The 20,137-nt window shown below is 47.9% G+C and overlaps 1 protein-coding gene across 3 annotated transcripts in view; it reads right to left on the bottom strand.

The window, feature by feature from the left end:
- The window catches only part of MACIR (macrophage immunometabolism regulator), a 28,436-nt gene extending 12,025 nt beyond the window's left edge, over positions 1-16,411 (bottom strand). Inside the window, exon 1 of one of the 3 annotated variants that reach the window (XM_066603035.1) lies at positions 16,347-16,411. The gene's annotated coding sequence lies outside the window, so the exon portion shown is untranslated. Of the gene's footprint in view, positions 1-12,923; positions 12,995-16,080; positions 16,179-16,346 lie in introns of those variants that run through there. The other 2 variants (XM_066603037.1, XM_066603036.1) reach the window with 2 other exon arrangements.
- Positions 16,412-20,137: the final 3,726 nt, after the last annotated feature.

Raw genomic sequence — 20,137 nt, 5'->3', positions numbered from 1 at the left:
TGAGACTATGGAACTTTCTGCATGAGGACGTGGTGATGGCAAATTCGATAAAAGAGTTCATGAGGGGCCTGGATGCCTTTCTTGAGTGATACAATATTATATGTTATAATCATTAATAACTGCAGAAGGGTCGATGATCCAAGGATTATTCCAATTGCCTGATTGGAGTAAGGGAGAATTTTTTTTTCCCTTAAAAATGGGGAAAATTGGCTTCTACCTAATTGGGGTCTTTTTGCCTTCTTCTGGCCTTAATAGGCTGAACTGGATGGATGTCTTTTTCGGCCTTACATACTATGTTACTATGTTTAGTCTAAGTAAATGTTTCCATGGTGTTCTTCACTACTCTGTGGGATTCTGTCTGGGAGGGTATGTCACAGGTGCCGAAAACAGAACTGTGACATAACCCCTGACATTTTGGTGTCCATTTGACAGGGTTTCCATCTGTTTCCTTTAACTAGTGCAGTCAACTACGTTATTCTATACTCCAAATATAATGGAAATCCTGTCATACGGACACCAAATTGGTGTCTAATTTACTAATGTGGATAGTATGGAGAAAGGAAGGTGGAGCAACCTGAATGAGAATAAAAGATGTATGGACTATATCCTGTGCGAGGGTGTGTAGACTGGGTCCTCAATAAGAGTTCTCCGTATAGCAGGTGCAGCCAACCCCAAATGACCATTGCAACCTCCAGGGTGGGTGTATAGACAGTAGATACCAAAAACAATAGGGCAAGGATAGCAGATGTATGATAGGTAGTACAAAGCAAAAGGGTAAGTATAGAAGAATAAGTGCAAAATAAAACATAAAAAGGCATTAAATTAGTCATAGTAACTAGAGATGAGCGAGCACCAAAATGCTCGGGTGCTCATTACTCGGGACGAAATTATCGCGATGCTCGAGGGTTCGTTTCGAGTAACGAACCCCATTGAAGTCAATGGGCGACTCGAGCATTTTTGTATATCGCCGATGCTCGCTAAGGTTTCCATTTGTGAAAATCTGGGCAATTCAAGAAAGTGATGGGAACGACACAGCAACAGATAGGGCAGGCGAGGGGCTACATGTTGGGCTGCATCTCAAGTTCCCAGGCCCCACTAGTAAGCCACAATAGCGGCAAGAGTGGGCCCCCCCCCTCCCAACAACTTTTACTTCTGAAAAGCCCTCATTAGCAATGCATACCTTAGCTAAGCACCACACTACCTCCAACAAAGCACAATCACTGCCTGCATGACACTCCGCTGCCACTTCTCCTGGGTTACATGCTGCCCAACCCCCCCAGCCGCACGACGCAGTGTCCACAGCGCACAGCAAAGTGTCCCTGCGCAGCCTTCAGCTGCACTCATGCCACACCACCCTCATGTATATTTATAAGTGCGTCTGCCATGAGGAGGAACCGCAGGCACACACTGCAGAGGGTTGGCACGGCTAGGCAGTGACCCTCTTTAAAAGGGGCGGGGCGATAGCCCACAATGCTGTACAGAAGCAATGAGAAATATAATCCTGTGCCACCGCCATCAGGAGCTGCACACGTGGGCATAGCAATGGGGAACCTATGTGCCACACACTATTCATTCTGTCAAGGGGTCTGCATGCCTCAGTCAGACCGCGTTTTTTTATAAATAGTCACAGGCAGGTACAACTCCGCAGTGGGAATTCCGTGTGCACCCACAGCATGGGTGGCTCCCTGGAACCCACCGGCTGTACATAAATGTATCCCATTGCAGTGCCCATCACAGCTGAGGTAACGTCAGATTAAATGCAGGTGGGCTTTGGCCCACACTGCATGCCCCAGTCAGACTGGGGTTCTTTAGAAGTAGACACATGCAGTTACAACTCCCTGTGGACCCACAGCATGGGTGGCTCCCTGGAACCCACCGGTGGTACATAAATATATCCCATTGCAGTGCGCAGCACAGCTGATGTAACGTCAGCTTTAATGCAGGTGGGCAAAAAATTAATTGGATTACACTGTAGGCGAGGGCCCCAAAAAATTGGTGTACCAACAGTACTAATGTACGTCAGAAAAATTGCCCATGCCCAACCAAGAGGGCAGGTGAAACCCACTAATCGCTTTGGTTAATGTGGCTTAATTTGTAACTAGGCCTGGAGGCAGCCCAGTTAAAATAAAAATTGGTTCAGGTGCAAGTTTCAACGCTTTAATGAGCATTGAAACGTATAAAAATTGTTTAGAAAAATTATATGACTGAGCCTTGTGGGCCTAAAGAAAAATTGCCCATTCGGCGTGATTACGTCAGGTTTCAGGAGGAGGAGCAGGAGGAGGAAGATGAATATTATACACAGATTGATGAAGCTAAAAGGTCCACGTTTTTGATGATGATAGAGAACAATGCTTCCATCCGCGGGTGCAGCCTACGTATTGTTTAGGTATCGCTGCTGTCCGCTGGTGGAGAAGAAAAGTCTGGGGAAATCCAGGCTTTGTTCATCTTGATGAGTGTAAGCCTGTCGGCACTGTCGGTTGACAGGCGGGTACGCTTATCTGTGATGATTCCCCCAGCCGTACTAAACACCCTCTCTGACAAGACGCTAGCCGCAGGACAAGCAAGCAGCTCCAGGGCATACAGCGCGAGTTCAGGCCACGTGTCCAGCTTTGACACCCAGTAGTTGTAGGGGGCAGAGGCGTCACGGAGGACGGTCGTGCGATCGGCTACGTACTCCCTCACCATCCTTTTACAGTGCTCTCGCCGACTCAGCCTTGACTGTGGAGCGGTGACACAGTCTTGCTGGGGAGCCAGAAGGCTGTCAAAGGCCTTAGAGAGTGTTCCCCTGCCTGTGCTGTACATGCTGCCTGATCTCTGTGCCTCCCCTGCTACCTGGCCCTCGGAACTGCGCCTTCGGCTACTAGCGCTGTCGGATGGGAATTTTACCATCAGTTTGTCAGCCAGGGTCCTGTGGTATAGCATCACTCTCGAACCCCTTTCCTCTTCGGGTATGAGAGTGGAAAGGTTCTCCTTATACCGTGGGTCGAGCAATGTGTACACCCAGTAATCCGTAGTGGCCAGAATGCGTGTAACGCGAGGGTCACGAGAAAGGCATCCTAACATGAAGTCAGCCATGTGTGCCAGGGTACCTGTACGCAACACATGGCTGTCCTCACTAGGAAGATCACTTTCAGGATCATCCTCCTCCTCCTCCTCAGGCCATACACGCTGAAAGGATGACAGGCAAGCAGCATGGGTACCGTCAGCATTGGGCCAAGCTGTCTCTTCCCCCTCCTCCTCATGCTCCTCCTCCTCCTCCTGAACGCGCTGAGATATAGACAGGAGGGTGGTCTGACTATCCAGCGACATACTGTCTTCCCCCGCCTCTGTTTCCAAGCGCAAAGCGTCTGCCTTTATGCTTTGCAGGGAACTTCTCAAGAGGCATAGCAGAGGAATGGTGACGCTAATGATTGCAGCATCGCCGCTCACTATCTGGGTAGACTCCTCAAAGTTTCCAAGGACCTGGCAGATGTCTGCCAACCAGGCCCACTCTTCTGTAAAGAATTGAGGAGGCTGACTCCCACTGCGCCGCCCATGTTGGAGTTGGTATTTCACTATAGCTCTACGCTGCTCATAGAGCCTGGCCAACATGTGGAGCGTAGAGTTCCACCGTGTGGGTACGTCGCACGGCAGTCGGTGCACTGGCAGATGAAAGCGATGTTGCAGGGTGCGCAGGGTGGCAGCGTCCGTGTGGGACTTGCAGAAATGTGCGCAGAGCCGGCGCACCTTTCCGAGCAGGTCTGACAAGTGTGGGTAGCTTTTCAGAAAGCGCTGAACCACCAAATTAAAGACGTGGGCCAGGCATGGCACGTGCGTGAGGCTGCCGAGCTGCAGAGCCGCCACCAGGTTACAGCCGTTGTCACACACGACCATGCCCGGTTGGAGGCTCAGCGGCGCAAGCCAGCGGTCGGTCTGCTCTGTCAGACCCTGCAGCAGTTCGTGTGCCTCTTCTCTCCTAAGCTGAGTAGTTTCAGCACGGCCTGCTGACGCTTGCCCACCGCTGTGCTGCCACGCCGCGCGACACCGACTGCTGGCGACATGCTGCTGCTGACACATCTTGATTGCGAGGCAGAGGTTGCGTAGGAGGAGGAGGAGGAGGGTGGTTTAGTGGAGGAAGCATACACCGCTGCAGATACCACCACCGAGCTGGGGCCCGCAATTCTGGGGGTGGGTAGGATGTGAGCGGTCCCAGGCTCTGACTCTGTCCCAGCCTCCACTAAATTCACCCGTCAGGGAGATATAGTGGCCCTGCCCCCCTGTGCTTGTCCACGTGTCCATTGTTAAGTGGACCTTCCCAGTAACCGCATTGGTGAGGGCGCGTACAATGTTGCGGGAGACGTGGTCGTGCAGGGCTGTGACGGCACATCGGGAGAAGTAGTGGCGACTGGGAACTGAGTAGCGCGGGGCCACCGCCGCCATCATACCTTTGAAAGCCTCCGTTTCCACAACCCTATACGGCAGCATCTCCAGGCTGATAAATTTGGCTATGTGCACGTTTAACGCTTGAGCGTGCGGGTGCGTGGCGGCGTACTTGCGCTCCAACACTTGCGCTAGCGACGGCTGGACGGTGCGCTGAGAGACATTGGTGGATGGGGCCGAGCACAGCGGAGGTGATGGTGTGGGTGCAGGCCAGGAGACGGTAGTGCCTGTGTCCTGAGAGGGGGGTTGGATCTCAGTGGCAGGTTGGGGCACAGGGGGAGAGGCAGCGGTGCAAACCGGAGGCGGTGAACGGCCTTCGTCCCACCTTGTGGGGTGCTTGGCCATCATATGTCTGCGCATGCTGGTGGTGGTGAGGCTGGTGGTGGTGGCTCCCCGGCTGATCTTGGCGCGACAAAGGTTGCACACCACTGTTGTCGGTCGTCTGCACTCTCAGTGAAAAACTGCCAGACCTTTGAGCACCTCGGCCTCTGCAGGGTGGCATGGCGCGATGGGGGCGCTTTGGGAAACAGTTGGTGGATTATTCGGTCTGGCCCTGCCTCTACCCCTGGCTACCGCACTGCCTCTTCCAACCTGCCCTGCTGCTGCACTTGCCTCCCCCTCTGAAGACCTGTCCTCAGTAGGCGTAGCAAACCAGGTGGGGTCAGTCACCTCATCGTCCTGCTGCTCTTCCTCCGAATCCTCTGTGCGCTCCTCCCTCGTACTTACTCCAATTACTACTACCTGAGTGATAGACAACTGTGTCTCATCTTCATCGTCCTCCTCACCCACTGAAAGGTCTTGAGACAGTTGCCGGAAGTCCCCAGCCTCATCCCCCGGACCCCGGGAACTTTCCAAAGGTTGGGCATCGGTCACGACAAACTCCTCTGGTGGGAGAGGAACCATTGCTGGCCATTCTGGGCAGGGGCCCGGGGAACAGTTCCTGGGAGTCTGCCTGCTCCTCAGAATGTGTCATTGTAATGGAGTGAGGAGGCTGGGAGGAAGGAGGAGCAGCAGCCAGAGGATTCAGAGTTGCAGCAGTGGACGGCGCAGAATTCTGGGTGGTCGATAGATTGCTGGATGCACTTTCTGCCATCCACGACAGGACCTGCTCACACTGCTCGTTTTCTAATAAAGGTCTACTGCGTGGACCCATTAATTGTGAGATGAATGTGGGGACGCCAGAAACGTGCCTCTCTCCTAATCCCGCAGCAGTCGGCTGCAATACACCTGGATCAGGAGCTCGGCCTGTGCCCACACCCTGACTTGGGCCTCCGCGTCCTCGCCCGCGTCCACGTCCTCTAGGCCTACCCCTACCCCTCAGCATGCTGTATTACCAGTAGTGCAGAAACAGAACGCTGTAATTAAATGTGCCGCTTATTGGCCTGTGGTTGGAGGCTGACTTCCCTTACGGAACGCACAGCAGAGCCAGGAAACAATTTTGCGCACGCCTGTAGTGAGACGTAGGTGCGTATGACTGAGCTAGTGGAATTCACAGCGCAGAAGCAGTCAAGTGGCCAAAGGCCAGTAGTAGGCCTTAAGTATTTTGCTTCTATTTTTTTAAAATGCTGAGCTGATACAGCAGATACTGTAGGCAGCGTATAATATTATATATACTCTTTCCCTCTGGCGGGATGACGGCGATCATGTAACAGAGACAGCAGATCCAGGAAACAATTTTGCGCAAGCCTGCTGCAACGCTTAGCTGCGTATTAATTAGGACTACTACCCCCAGCAGATAGATACTGTAGGCAGCGTATAATATTATGTATACTGTTTCCCTCTGGCGGGATGACGGCGATCATGTAACAGAGACAGCAGATCCAGGAAACAATTTTGCGCAAGCCTGCTGTAACGCTTAGCTGCGTATTAATTAGGACTACTACCCCCAGCAGATAAATACTGTAGGCAGCGTATAATATTATGTATACTCTTTCCCTCTGGCGGGATGACGGCGATCATGTAACAGATAGCAGATCCAGGAAACAATTTTGCGCAAGCCTGCTGTAACGCTTAGCTGCGTATTAATTAGGACTACTACCCCCAGCAGATAGATACTGTAGGCAGCGTATAATATTATGTATACTGTTTCCCTCTGGCGGGATGACGGCGATCATGTAACAGAGACAGCAGATCCAGGAAACAATTTTGCGCAAGCCTGCTGTAACGCTTAGCTGCGTATTAATTAGGGATACTACTCCCAGCAGACACGCAGTAAACTGAAGACGGTCACAGGCAGCCCAAATATAGTATTTTTCCCCAATTTTTTGGAAAAGCCCACTGCCTATATAGCCTGAATATCTCTTTCCCTGCCTCACCAGTACTGGCCCTATACTCTGTACAATGACTGCAGACTGCGGACGCAATGCTCTGCACGGCCGATATACAAAAAAAAAAAATTGCGCAACACTTCTAAAAGCAGCCTCAACAGTACTGCACACGGTCAGATGTGGCCCTAAGAAGGACCGTTGGGGTTCTTGAAGCCTAAAATCACTCCTAACACTCTCCCTATAGCAGCTCCAGCATCAGCAGCACTTTCCCTGAACTATGTCAGAATGCATCTGTGGCGAGCCGCGGGAGGGGCCGATTTATATACTCGGGTGACACCTGATCTCGCCAGCCACTCACTGCAGGGGGGTGGTATAGGGCTTGAACGTCGCAGGGGGAAGTTGTAATGCCTTCCCTGTCTTTCTATTGGCCAGAAAAGCGCGCTAACGTCTCAGAGATGAAAGTGAAAGTAACTCGAACATCGCGTGGTACTCGTCACGAGTAACGAGCATCTCGAACACGCTAATACTCGAACGAGTATCAAGCTCGGACGAGTACGTTCGCTCATCTCTAATAGTAACATAATAAAATTAGTATAAAAAAAAACCAACAAAAAGAAATAAATCAAACTTATTTTTTCCGTTATGTAAGCATAGTCCTTGTACAGTGGCAACAGATGATTACTCAAGTTGAAGCATATGAACAACTGATCATATGATTATTTGTAACACAGCGTTTACTACTGAAAAACAACTTTTTATTATAAATACGTAAAAAAAAGATGAGAAAAATGGGGCAATAATATATAATAACGGTGCATGGCGGTTTTAAATGTGGGTATAGAGGGTATCAATTGGAAGCATTGGCAGCATCAGAATTCACTGCATTACACTATGTAACAAATTTTAACTTTTTTTCTGTCCTTGGGCATTGTGTTTTCCTGTTTCCCCATGTCTAGAAAGTACAGAAAATAGCCATTATACTTACCAAAGTTTGCTTCTGTGCTCTGGAGAATGAGTTTTACAATTTGCATATCCCCATATACGTAAATGGTAAAAAAAATGTATTTTTCTAAACAGAAAACATCTAGATCAAAAGTAATGTTTATTTATACTTCAAAACAAAGACAATATTTAGAAATGTGTGGTTTTTCTAGATTTACGATTGTACTGCACACCACTTTCCTGAATTAGTCCCCATATAGTCTCCCATCATGCTCTCATTGGACTGTCCTTGGTATTGACGCTCAAAGGCCTTAATATCTTGGTGGAAGCGTTCGCCGTGCTCCTCTGAGTATTCTCCCATGTTCCACTTGAAGTGATCCAAGTGAGCATCAAGGATATGGAGTTTTAGAGACATCCTGCAACCCATCTTGCTATAGTTCTTAACCAGAGTTTCAACTAGCTTCAAATAGTTGTGGGCCTTGTGATTCCCAAGGAAACCTTACCTACTGCCACAAAGCTGTTCCAAGCTGCATTTTCCTTTCTGGTCCGCTTCTATGGGGAATTCAGTGCTATTGATGAGCTTCTTCACCTGTGGTCCAATCAAAACACCATGATGGGTGTTAGGATGTGTCTAAAACTCCATATCCTTGATGCCCCCTTAGATCACTTCAAGCGGAACATGGGAGAATACTCAGAGGAGCACGGCAAACGCTTTCACCAAGATATGATGGCCCTTGAACGCCGATACCAAGGACAGTCCAATGAGAGCATGATGGAAGACTACATATGGGGACTAATTCGGGAAAGTGGTGTGCAGTACAATCGCAAATTAGAAAAACCACACATTTCGAAATATTGTCTTTGTTTTGAAGTATGAATAAACATTACTTTTGATCTAGATGTTGTCTGTTTATAAAAATCTGTTACCCATTTACGTATATGGGGATATGCAAAATATAAAACTCATTCTCCTGAGCATAGAAGCAAACTTTGGAAGGTATAATGGCCATTTTCTAAACTTTTTAGACTTAAGAAAGCAGGAATTAACACTCACTTGCCAAGGACAAAAAGTGTGTTACATAGTGTTATACATGGGAGTCTGAATTCATGAGACGAGCGGGCGTCAGCAGAACAAGGAAAAAATAAATGTCTATTCACTCATTAAAAACATGAAGAATACACAGTTTGACCAAATTCTACGTTCTAAAAGTAGGCATAAATATATAAACATAAAAGTGTAGCGCAGGGCATCAATATATTATGAGAGAAATGAATAATTAAAAAACAAATTAAAAGTTAATAAAAAAATACAAATAAATAAGTGAAGATGATTTGATGATCAAACGGCCCATTAATCTATTCACTACTAGACATATTTGTTCATTTACAAAAAGGCGAGAGACACAGAGTCTATCCCAGTGACGATGCAATGGGCGTAAGCATATCCTACATAGAGATACATTACATAAGGAATAGATGAATGAATCAATATATAACCACCTCACCCATTAGTTCATGAATTGACCCAGCAATAAAATATTTTTCTTTTTAGAAGGGGAATCAAAGTGTGCAGAGCTGCAGGTATTTGTTAGGTGTAAGTGACTATTAGCTCTTAGGCTGGGCTCACACAACCAGGGGCCCGTAGCGGCTGACTGTGTGCCCGGCTGATGACCCTGCGCATGGTAATTAATTGTATGGCACATGACTGCGGAAGCTCGCAGGGGGTCATGCGCAATACAGTTTTTAAAAAATTTCTTATGTTGTCGCTTAGCAATGACACGGGTACATGCAACCCATATGCATTATTAATTGCAGATGGGCTGCGGGTTGGATGCCTACATTGACATCAATGGAGTGAGTCTGTGCGGAATCCACGGTAAAATAGAGCACGCTGCGTTTTTTCCTCCACTCTCAAAATATGCATGCCTCTCAACGTCCACGTTTTACCACATATCTGCGCCGATGCCAACTGCGGTATCCACAATTCAAATCCGATGATGTATAGCCCAATATCACACTCGCCCGTGTATCATAGAACCATAGGATGGTAGAGTTGGAAGGGACCTCCAGGGTCATCGGGTCCAACCCCCTGCTCAGTGCAGGATCACTGAATCATCCCAGACAGATGTCTGTCCAGCCTTTGTCTGAACACTTCCATTGAAGGAGAACTCACCATCTCCCATGGTAACCTGTTCCACTCATTTATCACCCTCACTGTCTAATATCTAATCTGTGTCTTCTCCCTTTCAGTTTCATCCCATTGCTTCTAGTCTTTCCTTGTACAAATGAGAATAGGGCTGATCCCTCTGCACTGTGACAGCCCTTCAGATATTTGTAGACAGCTATTAAGTCTCCTCTCAGCCTTCTTTTTGGCAAGCTAAACATTTCTGTTGCTCATAGGACATGATTTGCAGACTGCTCACCATCTTGGTAGGTCTTCTCTGAACTTGTCCTAAGGCTAATTTCACACGGGGGAGTGCGATATCGGGCTGTGAGACTCGGCCTGATTCCGCACTCGCCAACATGCGATGTCCTCACCAATGTGAGGCGGTTTTAACACAAAAACACCTCGCATCACTTCAGGAAAGTAGCGATCCTCGGCAATGGGTAAACCTCTCATTGCATTGAACTCAGTATGAGGCGTTCTGAGGGAACGCCCAAAGACGGGACATGCCACGATTTCTTATTGCACCGTGAAGCAAAAAAACCCCCAAAAACGCTCATGTGTATGGCCCCATTCAAAATAATGGGGGTTGTATTTGTGCATCTCGCAACACGCAAATCTCGCGTGATCTGGTCGGCCGTGTGAAAACGGTTTAAAGGTTACTGAAATCCTACATTATTTTAAGGCATTTCTGGAACACAATATTGAGGGGTCATGGTGCTTACTGGCACATCGCTCTATGGCCGTATTTACAGGGTTGATTTTCATGTGCGAATTGTGTTCGACTGCGAGATGGACAGAATTCGAATGTGAATAGAATCCATTGATTTTAATGGGTTAATACACATAAACGAATGTTGTCTCTGACCGATAGTCCACGATTTGAAAATAGCAGCTTGTCCTATTTTTGGGCGATTCTTGTTCCACTTGCATAACAATCGCACAAAAGATCGAAGGAAAAATGGTCGCATTTTCTCGGACTTATCTCGCACTTTCCTGAGTAAATACGGCCTAATACACACGTGCGATTTTTCTCTTAGACCGATAAGTGTACTATTTTTCAGTGATTCTTGAATCGCCCATTATTTTCTATGGGAACATGAGAAAAACACAAACCACATTACATGCACGTGTGTTTTTCAGATATTTTACTACTGGAACCACTTACGAATTTTTTCACGCACATCAAATTTGCATGTACACCTGATGCAAAAAGAACGTTTTTCTCGCTAAAAATATTGCATTTACATGTCACATTTTCTCTGACCTACATTGGGCTTGCTCATATAAATATAGCCAATGTGATTTTAAAAAATTGCAGTTTTCTTGCACAAACAGCGCCACCCTAGTCCACGGGCGGTATGTGGTATTGCAGCTCAGCAGGATTGAAGTGAAAGAATTGGGCTGTGAAAGCAGACTCACCCCTTGAACATTAGTGGGCTATTTATGGGGGAAAAAGCAGATCCTTTTTCCTAATGTCATCAAATCCCTTTAAAAACTACCCGTACACAGCACTTTCGCCAAATGATGCAACCCTAGACCACAGGGCTGCCTGCAGGGGGCAGCACAATCCGCAACACAGAACGGTGAAGACATTTTTAAAAGCTTCTTCCATTTTGATTGCACTGCGGCACCTCTAAGTAAATCACAGCTGCTGGGATTCTTCACACTGGCAATCATATCGCCGCAAAAAGCGCGGCAATATCGCAATTTTGCACATGAGATGTCTGAGCATCAGCGATGTTTTTTCTTGCAAAAACATTTCTTCAGAGCATGATTTTATTGCACATTTTTCTTGCAATAGACAATAAGACTTTCTAATCTTAAAAACGCCTCGCACGAAAATCGCAGGTTTGCGTTACGATGCATTAAAACGGAGGCTCCATGGGGAAACATGGGGGATAAAAAAAAGCAAAACGCAGAAAGATAGGACCTGCTGCGATCACAAATCTCGCCACATCGCATGAGTGAAAACCGCAGATGTGAATAAAACCATTGAAAAGCATGGGTTTCATAATTCTGCGTTTTCACTCACTCTTGCATCGCGCAAAAATCACACGATTTTCTCGCAAGTGTGAAGGCACCCTTAAAGATCGTCTGTCACCTTATTTCTTGCCTGGTAAAGGAATACACTTCTACATGTGCCACAACATGAGGAATACAGCGGTACCTTTTTTTGCTTCAACCTGGCTGCCATCCTGAGAAATTGCGTTGGAAAAGGTTTACACACATTATGCTAATTAGCGGTGGACCATCCGATTGGCAGTCCATCTCTGAAAGTGGTGCAGGCTCTCTCCTGGCATATTTAACTAAAAAATGCCTCTCTGAGTGACGCCTCCAGCTCTGCCCGCTACAGACATTATGCTTTCCACCTTCACAGCGCTTGCGGTGCACTGACAATGGCGCATGCATGTAACGTCTTTCTGACTTGAGACGGAATCGCAGTACATGCGCCAACCGCTCAATGCTGCAAAAGTGCTTTAAAGATGGAACAAAAGCTGCAGATATCACTCAGCGAGTTTTTTAGTTGAATAGGTTGGTATCACGTAATACTCCTGGGACTTGTAGTACTATGGGTTTCCGGGAGCACCATGCTACAGGTGTGAGATGACTCATGGTGTGGAGTTCTCCAGTCAGCCAATCACCATTGGTCTGTGCACATAAATACCAGCCCCTCTTACTGGAAGGTACTTTTCATGTATTCCTTTCCCACTTGGTGCTATGGATGCTGCTTGTTTGAGTTGTTTCCTCACGTTCCCTGAAGATGGTCTGGACACCTAATCTACCTGTCTGATTGTTTTGTGGCCCCTTCTCTTTTATCAGGTGTGGCCTCCAGACATCTGATGTCCTATATATTGTCAGGTGGATGATGTCTGACAACCTGTTCCTTTTATGTCTGATTGGTGTCTGATGCTCTTCCCCTTTTCTCAGTGTGTGAACGTTTGAACTAGCTCCTGTTTATCTAAGCATGCATGAGGTTCTTAGTTGGGTTCCCTTCCATCTGTGAGGTGAGCAGACTTCAGGTAGGAACAGGATTGAGTTCTGAATGTGTGGACTACACTCAGTGTGATCTGTCCTGTTCAGTGTGTGTGTATGTTGCATTTCCCTTGTCTTATGTTCCTACATATTACCATCTATGGCGAGCCAGGCCCGTAGGTTCCAGTGTGGGGCCGTCCCTATTGGGACGGTCGCCAAGCGAATAAGCAGAATTCCCTTGTTGTGGTTGTACACATCTTGTTAGAGTAGGGACCTGCAAGACAAGAAGCACCCTTGACATGGGGCTTGTGAGCTTACATATTCTGACCAAAATGCTAACCAATACCTCGCACCTACTTATTGATTAGCAATTCCATCTGCCTACAGGTATTAGTTCATTAATAAGGATTGGGTCAACTGGAGCTAGCATGGACGTCTGGCTGGTTAGTTTTTGGTGTCTGCTATTGTATGCATGTTCCCATCCCGCCCTTTCTCCCATGTAGTCCTAAAATATGTTGCGTTCATATAGGCTGCTGTTTACACAGCCTGCTCAAATGTAACAGTGAGAAACTTGTCCTTGAGACGGTCCTAAGCTTAATTAGTATACGGCATGCAAACACTTTCGGAGGTGATCTCTTGGGGTGGCAGCCAGATTGAAACAGAATAACAGTGAAGCTGCATTCTTCATGTTGTCGCACATGTAAAAGCATATTCCATTAGGCCGTGCTCACACGAACGGGTCGGGTTCGGCATCTCACAATGCACAAATCTGCACGATTTTCTCGGCCGTATGAAAACAGCCATAGGGCAGGCTCACGTGAGCATAATTTCAATGCGTATTACATGTGCGATGCATGCAATGAAAGTAAATGGACCTTCATTGATCTGTGAACATTCGTGTGTAAACACTGCGTGTCACTACGCACAGAAAATAGATCGCAGAGTGCTCTAGTTTTCTGAGCCCCGTGCAGCATTAGCGCTATACTTTTATATGGGCACGTATGCAATCGCTGTCCATATGCAATACACTGTGTATGGGCAGCGATTCATATGCAACCCCACTATGAAAGAGAGTGGCAAATTTAAGTTAAAAAAGTCTCACTGCGCATGACCGTGCGCATGAGACACAAGGTCATGTGACAAGGTACGAGCTGTCAAATTATGTAGTAACGCCCCCAGCTTCTGATTAGCTGGGGGCGTGTGTAGCCCCCCCAGGAAAACAACGACGAGGCAGGGAGCAGCGGCGCGGCCAGAGGTACAGAGGCAGAGGAGGACAGCGGCCACAGCGGCAACCCTGGGAGCGACGGCGGCGGCACAGGCAGTGAAGGAGAGCACCGAGCCTGACAGTGCTGGCCTGTAGAATCCCCCAAGTGCCATTGGGACATGGCAGAAGAACCGCGCAACTAGCAGGAGCGGAACCGCTGGCAGAATTACAGGGATAGCGGACCCTATGAGTGAGTGACCGGGGCAATAGAGAGCACAGCCGCCGGGCCGCAGGTGAGCACAGGTAGGTGGAAGGTTGGGGGCCCACAGTGGCACACTACTCACAGCAGCATCGCGGTTGTTCAGCGGGATCACCATGCCACAGGAGCAGGGAAGGGGACCATGGCCAAGCCAAACGTCTAAGGAGGGGTGAGTGAAACGAGGTAGGAGGGGAAATCATGGGCTGCCATTCTCCAGAGCAACCAATCAAATTGGGGGCGTTTTCTTGTGTGTATCTTGTCTCCACCCATTCTTCTGGTGGCGACAAGATACAATAATACCCATGGTCATATGCAGTGCACTCACTGCCAAACACTGTCTCTGCTGTCTCACACAGACCGGAAATGGTTGTGTGAATGAGCCCTTATACTTATCCCCAGGCAGCGTTACATCCAGAGAACACATACACAATGTGTCACTTACAACACATACACAATGTGTCACTTACAACACATACACAATGTATCATTTATAACACATACACAATGTGTCACAACACATACACAATGTATCATTTATAACACATACACAATATATCATTTACTATTTATAAATATGCCAATGTCAACAGGATCCTCTCACTATGGCAATAAATGTGTTCAGCAGATGCAAACATACCTGCTTATGGAGGAGACAGCTGTTCGCCAAAAGACTGTTCAGCCGACAGCCACTCCTGCAGCGGTGGCCCCAAGATTAAGGGGATCTGCCTGAATTTCAATAGTACGCTACAGTCCCATTCATCTCAAACAATGCAAAGCTAACAAAAAAAGAGCATGCTGCTTGGTATTATCTGGTGGTCGCAGCACCTATACATGATACACTCTGCATGTAAAGGTGAACTTGCCCTTTAAATATAGAAACTTGTAAATAATTTCCCTATAGATTTGTCTCCAATTAAAGTTATAAACTGCAGGATGAGGGGAAGTAATCCAGTGGCATAATGACTAGATAATGACTGGAAATAGTCACAAGTGACAAACGGCAATGAAATATGAAGATGAAAAAGTACAAGTAATGATTGCAGGCTGCATCTGCAATACTTCCAAAGGTCATGCACTTAGCTGGCAAACTGCAAATCGTATATCTTTGCATTAAATGTATTACAGTGTACAGATATATATTCTGAGGAATGTGATATTGCGATATATTAAATATTCACAGTTATCAGGCAAATCCAATACCATTATATGTGCGTGTGTATGTATATATATATATATATATATATATATATATATACATATATACACACACACACACAATTTAAAAGATAGCGCCTCTGGAGCAGTACACACATCTATAATACATGCACATGTAATGGTAATAGATTTGCCCGATAACGGGTTGTATATACAGCATATTGCATGTGTGTGTGTGTATATATATATATATATAGTAATTGTTCAATGCAAAGTCACCCATTCTCAGTATAATATATATATATAATAATAATCTATCATTTTTTTACACTGCACATGGTTGTCTTTGCATTGAACAATTACCATCATAGTATATATATTATATATATATATATATATATATATATATATACACACACACACACGCACACACACTTATGCATGCAATATATTGTATATTCACATGCAGAATGTATATATCCACATAAGATCTGCTGTATGCATTGCATCTCCTCCCAGCAGGATGGAGGCAGCCCTGGACCAGCATGCAGGCTCTCGCCGGGGGCATCAGCATGGCCATGCATTGCCCCTCCAGCACTTTCTGCAGCATCATGCATTGGCCCATAGTGATGAATCAGCTGGATGACCACCAAGCCCATTTAATACCCACAATCCACCCAGCTTTCCTGCTTACAATGGTGCTGTAGTATAAGAGGGCATGTGCCATGTGATGCCCTTCCCTCCCCATAGCAAGGACCACATCCCAAGGGCAATCTCCATCCGTGCACTGAGGGCAGCGGGAGAAGCTTCCAGAAGGCAGCGCTGCAGACTCTATATACCCAGTGTATATGTGCACACAATGGGATGAGTGCATTACCCCCGCCGCCCCCCTGCCAGCCCCATGCCCACCGCTCGGAACATAACATGGCAGAGCCGGCCGCCTCCCGCCCTCCGCGTTACCTGAGAACCGCCACTTCCTGCTGCCACCGCACAGGAGCCGGGCGAGGCAGGCACGGAGTGTCCGTGTGATGTGAGGGAAGAGGAGGAGTGTGCCCGCAGGAGGCCGCCCACTGCCCCCGCCTCTACCGTCACCAGGGTGAGGGGCTCCCGGTGCCCGGGGGAGGAGCCGCAGTGCCCGCAGATGCTGTGGGAGCATGGATGGGCTGTGAGCGCCCAGTGCTTGTGGCTTATAGGGAGGCTCTATGTATACTTATTGTCAACCTCCATCACCCAGCAGGAGCTGTGGGAATGTAATGTAACTTTATATGTGTGATTGGAACACTGATAGAAGTGAGTGCAGTGTCAGAGCAAAAGGAGAACTGACCCCTTGTAGGGAGGCTCTATTACCCTGTTGTACCCTCTCTAGCCTGGATACAAGATGTGATACGGGCGGGCATGGAGGGTCTAGTACCCTGTTGTACCCTCTCTAGCCTGGATATAAGATGTGATATGGGTGGGCATGGAGGCTCTAGTACCCTGTTGTACCCTCTGTAGCCTAGATACAAGATGTGATATGGGTGGGCATGGAGGGTCTAGTACCCTGTTGTACCCTCTCTAGCCTGGATATAAGATGTGATATGGGTGGGCATGGAGGCTCTAGTACCCTGTTGTACCCTCTGTAGCCTAGATACAAGATGTGATATGGGTGGGCATGGAGGGTCTAGTACCCTGTTGTACCCTCTCTAGCCTGGATACAAGATGTGATACGGGTGGGCATGGAGGGTCTAGTACCCTGTTGTACTTCCTCTAGCTTGGATACACGATATGATACTGGTGGGCACGGAGGCTCTGGTGTCCTGTTGTACTGCCTCTAGCTTGGATACAAGGTGTGATACAGGTGGGCATGGAGGCTCTAGTATCCTGACGTACCGCCTCTAGCTTGTATGTAAGATGTGATATGGGTGGGCATGGAGGCTCTAGTACCTTGCTGTACTGCCTCTAGCTTGGATACATGGTGTGATACAGGTGGGCATGGAGGCTCTAGTAACCTGTTGTACCTTCTCTAGCTTGTATGTAAGATGTGATATGGGCGGGCATGGAGGCTCTAGTAACCTGTTGTACCTCCTCTAGCCTGGATACAAGAAGTGATACGGACCGGCATGGAGGCTCTAGTAACCTGTTGTACCTTCTCTAGCTTGTATGTAAGATGGGATACGGGCGGACATGGAAGTTCTAGTACCCTGTTGTACCCTCTCTAGCCTTGATACAAGATGTGATACGGGTGGGCATGGAGGGTCTAGTACCCTGTTGTACCACCTCTAGCTTGGATACACGATATGATACTGGTGAGCACGGAGGCTCTGGTATCCTGTTGTACGGCCTCTAGCTTGGATACAAGATGTGATACGAGTGGGCATGGAGGCTCTAGTACCTTGCTGTGCTGCCTCTAGCTTGGATACAAGGTGTGATACAGGTGGGCATAGAGGCTCTAGTACCCTGTTGTACCGCCTCTAGCTTGTATGTAAGATGTGATACGAGCAGGCATGGAGGCTCTAGTAACCTGTTGTACCTCCTCTAGCCTGGATACAAGATGTGATACAGGCAGGCATGGAGGCTCTAGTACCCTGTTGTACCTCCTTTAGCTTGGATACAAGATGGGATACGGGGGGGCATGGAGGCTGTAGTACCCTGTTGTACCACCTCTAGCTTGGATACAAGATGGGATACGGGGGGGCATGGAGGCTGTAGTACCCTGTTGTACCACCTCTAGCTTGGATATAAGATGGGATTTGAGTAGGCATGAAGGGCCTAGTACCCTGTTGTACCACCTCTAGCTTGGATACAAGATGTGATACGGGTGGGCACAGAGGCTCTGGTACCCTGTTGTACTTCCTCTAGCTTGGATACAAGATGTGATACGAGTGGGCACGGAGGCTCTAGTACCCTGCTGTACTGCCTCTAGCTTGGATACAAGGTGTGATACAGGTGGGCATGGAGGTTCTAGTACCCTGTTGTACCGCCTTTAGCTTGTATGTAAGATGTGATACGGGCGGGCATGGAGGCTCTAGTACCCTGTTGTGCCTCCTCTAGCCTGGATACAAGATGGGATACGGGTGGGCATCGAGGCTGTAGTACCCTGTTGTACCCTCTCTAGCCTGAATACAAGATGGGGTACGGGCGGGCATGGAGGTTCTAGTACCCTATTGTACCCCCTCTAGCCTGGATACAAGATGTGATATAGGCAGGCATGGAGGCATACAGATTCTGTATGATATTCTGCGTATGGTGCTGTAACTAAGCCTCTAGATCAAGGACGTCAAACACATTTTCACCGAGGGCCACATAAGCCTTATGGGTGTCTTCAAAGGGACGATTGTAATTGTAAGACAGTATAGTAATAGTGACCCTCATATTGGCCGCAGTAGTAATAGTGATCTCAGTAGTAATAGGGTTCCCATAGTGGCCCCAGTAGTGATAGTAACCCCATGGTTGCCATAGTACTAACAGTGAACCACATAGTGACCCCAGTTATAATAGTGGCCCCAGTAGCAAGTGACTCCAGTAATAAGAGTGACCCCCATAGTGGACCCAGCAGTGATAGTGACCCCCATAGTGACCCCAGTGGTAACAGTGACCCCAGTAGTAAGCAACCACAGTAACCAGAGTGGTTCCAGTAACAGGAGTGGTTTCCATAGGCACTCCAGTAATAATAGTGTCCCCCATAGTAGCCCCAGTAGTAAGGGACTACAGTAATCAGAGTGGCCCCAGTAGTAATAGTGTCCCCCATAGTAGCCCCAGTAGTAAGTGACCCCCATAGTGACCCCAGTAATAATATTGACCCAAGTAGTAAGTGACTTCAGTATTAAGAGTGACCCCCTTAGTGGAGCAAGTAGTGATAGTGTCCTCCATAGGGACTCCAGGAATCAGAGTGGCTCCAATAATTAAAGTGACCCCCCATAGTGGCCCCAGTAGTGATAGGGACCCTCGTTGTGGTCTCAGTAGTGATAGCAACCCCTCATAGTGACCCCAGTAGTAATAGTGACCACAGTAGTAATAGCGACCCCCATAGTGGTCCCAGTAGTAATAGTGACCACAACATCATCCTCAGTAGTAATTGGCCCCTGGTCGACCAGCATTCCTACAAGCATTCCACTCACCCAGCCACTGCTGAGCCTGCAACCGCTGGCCTCTCCCCTCGGCATCCACATGGAGTATAGGACGGCACACACAGACACGGCAAGGAAAAGGTCAGTGGTCATGCTCAGCCGATAAACGCTGCTCATCTGATGCATTGTTTTCCAATGCATTAGTGCAGATGGGCATATTCCCGCGGCGTAAAACTGCTGGCGAAGATAGCGCATACGGTTCGCATTCCTGCCGCCCGGAATACAGTGGCAGCTCCCATAGGCCGCTTACACATGGATCGCACAGCGGGATCTGACCCAGTACCTGGAGGCGATCCCAGCGTACCTGTCCGGCATCTTCTCTTCTCTGCTGCGGATGTGCCGGCTGGCATACCAGCTCATATGCGCAGTAGAGATGATGCAGTGCTGTAGCTATGACGATGACGCGGCTCCCGCGACCATTCTGCAATGATGATTGCAGACTGGTCATGTGATGAACGGCTTCCATTAACTTCAATGGAAGCCATCTTAGCGTAGCCAGCACAAAATTGTGGCATGCCAAAATTTCTTCTCCGCGAGTGGAACATCGCAATTGATTTCCGATCGAGGGCAGCAAATCGCGTATTGTCATAGCATGCTATGGTCCTGATTTGCTGCAGAATCTAGAGGCAACCCCCAGTTTGGGAT

Source organism: Eleutherodactylus coqui, chromosome 5, assembly GCF_035609145.1.
Source record: "Eleutherodactylus coqui strain aEleCoq1 chromosome 5, aEleCoq1.hap1, whole genome shotgun sequence".
Lineage (NCBI taxonomy): Eukaryota > Metazoa > Chordata > Amphibia > Anura > Eleutherodactylidae > Eleutherodactylus > Eleutherodactylus coqui.
This window is presented reverse-complemented; position numbering and strand designations above follow the sequence as displayed.